The 6,000-nt window shown below is 45.6% G+C and overlaps 1 protein-coding gene across 1 annotated transcript in view; it reads right to left on the bottom strand.

The window, feature by feature from the left end:
• Positions 1-6,000, bottom strand: part of rassf5 (Ras association domain family member 5) — a 52,118-nt gene that overhangs the window by 41,674 nt on the left and 4,444 nt on the right. The gene's annotated exons all lie outside the window — the stretch shown is intronic.

Below are 6,000 nucleotides of genomic sequence, written 5' to 3'. Positions count from 1 at the left end.
CCACGGTCCGATTCCTGCGGTACTGATGCTCGTCTAGCCCCCTGCTTGTTTGTACTGCAGCAAGCCTGACTCTGCAGTGCTGCGCGACTGCCTTAAAGAGACACACACATGGCACACATGGCGGAGCAACCTCACTGTAAGAAAGAACCTTTTTATGGAAAATCTGACAAAAAAGAGCTAAATTTAATCAGGGGATACAGGAGTAAGGTTGGAGTCAGAATGGGGCTGCATGGCATCAAGCATTCCGCTATTCTGAAATCTCTATATTTTTTCTGTACAAAAATAAGACCAGGATATAAAAAATAACAGTATTAAGACTTAATAACATAATAAATAAACCTATAATCTCTCTCTCTCTCTCTCTCTCTCTCTCTCTCTCTCTCTCTCTCTCTCTCCTCTCTCTCCATCTCTCTCTCTCTCTCTCTCTCTCTCTCTCTCTCTCTCTCTCTCTCTCTCTCATCTCTCTCTCTCCTCTCTCTCCTCATCTCTCCTCTCTCTCTCTCTCTCTCTCTCTCTCTCTCTCTCTCTCTCTCTCTCTCTCTCTCTGACGTAACTTTCATTCTGCGTGCTAATGTTTTTGGTTTTGATCTCGGACGCACTGTCGTTGTGTCTGTATTCGCAATCTGTTCCCCACACTCTTTCCTTCTCTAGCCGCTCATTTTGGCACCTAGTTTCACCTCAATTCGGACTTTTTTTTAATTAGGATTTAAAGTGACTGCATTATTAAAAGGAAATCCATGTACATTTGACGCATCATGTTGTGTTTTTTCTTTTAAAGGACCACTGTGTATTCCAAAACGAGGGGTGTAAATTAACGCATTCAGGTGCTTTTAGGACTTAACGACCACTTCCTGCATACAGCTGAATGCGATGGTCGATGGCATAGTCAAGTCATTCCGGCATCTTCCACTTTTTTCCCCTGTTCCCTTCCCTAGCCACTTATGTTAGCCACTTGGCTGCAGGATATGGCTCACGGCTAGCTGCTAATAACACTCGCCTACGACAGTTGCTCAGCAGGCAAACTCCGCTGGGTTCCGCGATTCAGGGATACTTTTTTCATTTTTTCCTTCTCTAGCCACTCATGTTAGCCACTTGGCAGGTTATGCAAGCCGTTTTTGTAGCTTCTCTCGACAGCCACTGAAGTTAACAGCTTACACCACCTCCGAACAACTCCAGGTATTTAATCTTTTCTGTCGCTCCGGGTGTATTCAACTCGCACAATTTTTCATTGTCACTGGCGGGGATTAACAGCAGCTTTCATGAACTGTCTCTGGTTAAAATTCCTACATTTTGGTAGTAGACTTTGGAATTTTGAGAGTAACTTCTTCTTGGTATGCACATGCCTCAGCTCCATTCTTAGCTACAATGACATTTAGCTGAGAATTACTACACACTGTCACTTTAAGGTCGAATTTCCCGAGGTGTCCGTCTGCAGTCTCACTACCCGAGCACCAAGGGCAAACTAAATATAGACTCGTCTTTCCCGTGTGCACTGCGCACTCTTTGCTCTTAACGTATAGCCTGTTTGCTAACGTCAACGCGTCATCACTAAAAAAATGCATTGCGTAATGGAATTGTTGGTAGGGGAAACAAGACGAGCACGCGAGACCTAAAGGAATGTTGAATGAACTGTCTCACCCGGGAAAAAATGGAGACGTTGAAAAGACGACTCACGGGCGGCTATATTTTGGCCTCAAATTGACTAGGTTAACACAACACCGACTAGTTTTGGAGTAAATTGGGTCCATGCTGAATGGGCAGAAAACAACTGCCTCGGATTCTGATTGGCTCCCGATCAGTACTTGTACCCACTCCTGTCTGTCCCCTTTTGTCAGTCCGTGTGCGAACCTCAGTTAACCATAGGCAAGCCTTTTTCGACCCTGACTCCCACCTGTCCCGTTTTTTGCTCCCGTCTGTCCCCCGGCTTCGACCCATTTTTGATCCTGACCACGTCTCCTCTCCAGTCCCGGCTTTCGACCTCTATTTGTCCTCGGCCACGTCTACTCTCCTTTCCTGGCTTACGACTCGTTTCCGAACCCGATCACGTTTTTGCTCTCCTGTCCCGGCTTTTGACCCGTTTTTCTGTTCCCAATACCGCCATCGCTCGCCACGGAAGATCCATTTCCGCATGCCGAGCGACCTGTAGCCCTTTCCCTTTCTTTCAATAAAACTTGTGAGTAACGCAACGCAAGTGGGTCCTGTCTCCGTTCTGGTCTTGATAAATATACTATCAAATTTTAAGTATGTTTTGTTTTTACCAGGGCTGTGAGTATCATTTAGCACCACTTATTGGCGAGTTAATGTTAAAAGTCAGCTAACCATTGTGATAGTAAGCAAAATCTAACCACATCAACGTACACTTGTATATATAATAATCGCTAATTGTATGATACTGGGGTTTTTTTCAGGGAAAATTTCCATTTTTCTCCAATAGTTAATTGTTGCCGTGTGTCTCCCTCTGTTTGCTCTAGCTAGCCATTGCTAGCTTCTCCAACTTTAGCCACCACTGCTAGTTCACTCTAGCTGCTTTTGTGGGTTAAATAGTTCCTAGTCGCTTACCGCTGATGCTAGCTGGGAGATGGTAGGTGAGAATAGCTACCAATTGACGCTAGCCAATTAGCTAACCAAGCTAGTTGGCTAGCGTCAATTAGCTTGGTTAGCTTCAAAAAGCTGGTCTCAAAGAATATTACATGCGAGGACCTTGAAACTTTGTAATTGTTCATTAAGAGAACAGATATTTTTAATTGCAAACATATTGTGAAAATATCTTGTAATTGCTCATTGTATAACAGTCTGTAATGTCAGGACTAGAACGGAAACAGGACCCAATTGCATAGCGTTTACCACAGGTTTTATTGAAGGAAAGAGGAAGGACTGTGCCCACGATCCGGTGATCGCTAGACGCGGGAAGCAAGTCGCTCTCGTACTCGGATTGTGATCCGAACACGGAAGCGGATCTTCCATAGCGAGCGATGGCGGTGTCAGGGACGGAAAAACTGGTCGGTAGCCGGGACTGGGAGAGCAAGGCGTGGTCGGGGTTGGAAACGAGTCGTAAGCCAGAACGAGAGAGTAGATGTAGTCGGGAACAAAAAGGGGTCGTAAGCCGGGACGGGAGAGCAGAAGTGGTCAGGATCAAAACGAGTCGTAGCCGCAGACAAACGGGAGCAAGAACGGGACAAGCGGGAGCCACGATTGAAAAAAAGCTTTCCTAGTATACACTGAGGTTCGCAGACGGACTGACAACAGGGGACTGACAGGACTGGGTTCGAATAGTGACAGGGAGCCAATCAGAACCCGCAGCTGTTGGCTCTAAATGAGCGGGCCCAGGTGAATCACATCGTTAATCATGACATGTCATTTTCAGCTTCAGATTCAGATTCAGATTTAGATTCAGATTTACTTTATTGTCATTCATGTACACGTGTATACAGAACGAAATGTCGATACATCTGACCCGCACAGGTTCTTTGAACGTCAGCCGGGATAGATAAGATTAACCATGTCTTCGTCAGAATTTTAGCGCAGCAGTTCGTCATCTCGCGGTCCGATGCCACTTCCAGTTGTTAAATGGTCCAGTTTATTGTCCAGAGAGCGAACGTTGGAGAGCAAAATGGATGTTAGAGGGGTTAGCCTTTAGCCTAGCTGTTAGCCCGGCCCGCTTCCTCGTCACGCCGCTGTCTTGCCACTCTGCTTCGCTGCTTTGTAGGCCACTGGGTCTTGTTGACATAGCAGTCCGTGGCTAATAAACACTCCCGAGTGGTCGTAGCACCGAGCGCTTGATGTCGAGTGGTCGTAGCACCGAGCGCTTGATGTCGAGTGGTCGTAGCACCGAGCGCTTGATGTCCTCGTTCGGCGGTCACGCCGCTGTCTTGCCACTCTGCTTAGCTGCTTTGTAGGCCGCTGGGTCTTGTTGACATAGCAGTCCGTGGCTAATAAACACCGAGCGCTTGATGTCTGGATGATCGCATATCCAGCAAAAAAAACTGCGATCGTATCTTAATCTGCAGTTCGAGCCGACTTTGTGCGCCATCAAAACTGAGTCGAAGACTGGATCTTATGGCCGACGTGTAAAAAAACCGTTGCAAGCCGATGCAGCCGCAGCCGAACAGGGCGCCGCCATGATGATTTTTAGTGCGCATTTATGTATTTCTGCACAGGATACCTTAATTTTAATGTAGTGAGCATTTTTTGTTGGTGTATGTCTTTGTTTGCTCTAGCTAGCTTCTGCTAGCATCTCCTAATTTAGCCGCGACTGCCTGGTAGCACACCGCTAATGCTAATAGGGAGACGGTGGGTGAGAATAGCCGCTGGGTGGTGTCAATTTGTTATGCTAGCTAGGAAGAAGGAACTGGAAACCTCCTCATTGAATCCTGAGAGAACAGCGGATTTGAATAGTAAACAAAGATTCTGACTCAATATTTGCGCGTTTTACCAAGCAGAGGGACGTCTAATTAAGCCGTGTTTCCATTCCAACGCGACATCTGACTAGTCTGTAATCCCGGTCTCTCCGTCCGTCAGACATAATCCCGTGCAGGAGATTAAACGGGTTTCCACCCCCCCAGTTTAAACTCACATTCAAAACAAACTGTGCAAATGCAACCTAGAAACAAAACTCAAGCGCATCTCGCTCCTTTCAAAAAAAAGGCTTTTGATTTGCCCTGCGTGTTATTTCACGGGCTATTTCCATTTCTATTTTGGTTTTTCCAAACCACAAAAAAATCCCAAAATGTCTCCGTGCATGTTACACATCCAGAGTTGATGTTTCGAGAGAAGAAATTGCTAGTAGGTCAGCATCTGGGATTGAAAAAAAAGAAAGAAAATGAACTGTGTTTTAAAGAAACTCCTGAGCGCTAGTAATGTGTGCTCTCGCTCGACTGGGCACCCACTCGATGAAATTGTCTCGCTTCGAACTCGCTTCTTTTTCGTCTTAGCTTACAGCCAGAGCCATGAGTTGTTGTTCTGTCCCCTGTTGTCAGTCCGTCTGCGAATCTCCGTGTATACTAGGCAAACCCTTTTCGACCCTGACTCCCACCTGTCCCGTTTTTTGCTCCTGTCTGTCTCCAGCTACGACCTGTTTTGCTCCTGACCACGTCTGCTCTCTTGTCCCGGCTTACAACCTTTTTTGTTCCCAACTATGCGTACTCTCCCATCCAGGCTTACGACTCGTTTCCAACCCCGACCACGCCTTGCTCTCCCAGTCCCGGCTACCGACCTGTTTTCCGCCCCTGACACCATCATCGCTTGCTACGGAAGAGCAACTTCAGTGTTCGGATCACAATCTGAGTACGAGAGCGACTTGCTCCCTGCGCCTAGCAAACACCGGATCGTGGGCGCAGCCCCTTCCTTTCTCTTTCAATAAAACTTGTCGTGAACGTCACGCAAGTGGGTCCTGTTTCCGTTCTGGTCCTGACACCGAGGACGTCTGTCAAGCGACAAAACTGCTTGAATCTTATGAGCAATTAGCACCAAGTACGTCTGTGTCATAACGTCCTTGATTTAAAATTATATCAAAAGGCCTGATGGACATTTATTATTATTAATAAAGAGCAACGAAAACTACTAGCATCCACACCAGGAACGTCTATGCTATGCCATAAAGACTTTGTTTTTAAATCATTTCAAAGGACACTTAAGAAATCTGTAATCGTCAATAAAGTTAAGCAACAAATACTGCTAGCGTCTTGATAGCAATGGCACCGAGGACGTTTGTTAAGCAACAACACTGCTAGCATATTGCTAGCGTTAATACCAAGGACATATATACCACAAAAACATTGTTTTCCTTTTAATAAATGTATATGGTTTTTATATAATTTCAAAAGGCACTACTTTATTATAAATGGTATTATTATGTTATTATAAATGTAGTTGAGCAACAAAACTGCTAGCACCGTGCTAGCATTCACACCAAGAGCGTCGATGCTATGCCATAAAGACTTTGTTTTTAAATCATTTCAAAAAGGCACTTCAGAAATCTGTTATCATCAATAAAGTTAAGCA

Source organism: Urocampus carinirostris, chromosome 6 (assembly GCF_059441175.1).
Source record: "Urocampus carinirostris isolate Australia breed hairy pipefish chromosome 6, RoL_Ucar_1.0, whole genome shotgun sequence".
Taxonomy (NCBI): domain Eukaryota; kingdom Metazoa; phylum Chordata; class Actinopteri; order Syngnathiformes; family Syngnathidae; genus Urocampus; species Urocampus carinirostris.
The sequence above is the reverse complement of the archived record's forward strand: the minus strand, read 5'-3'. Positions and strand labels throughout refer to the sequence as shown.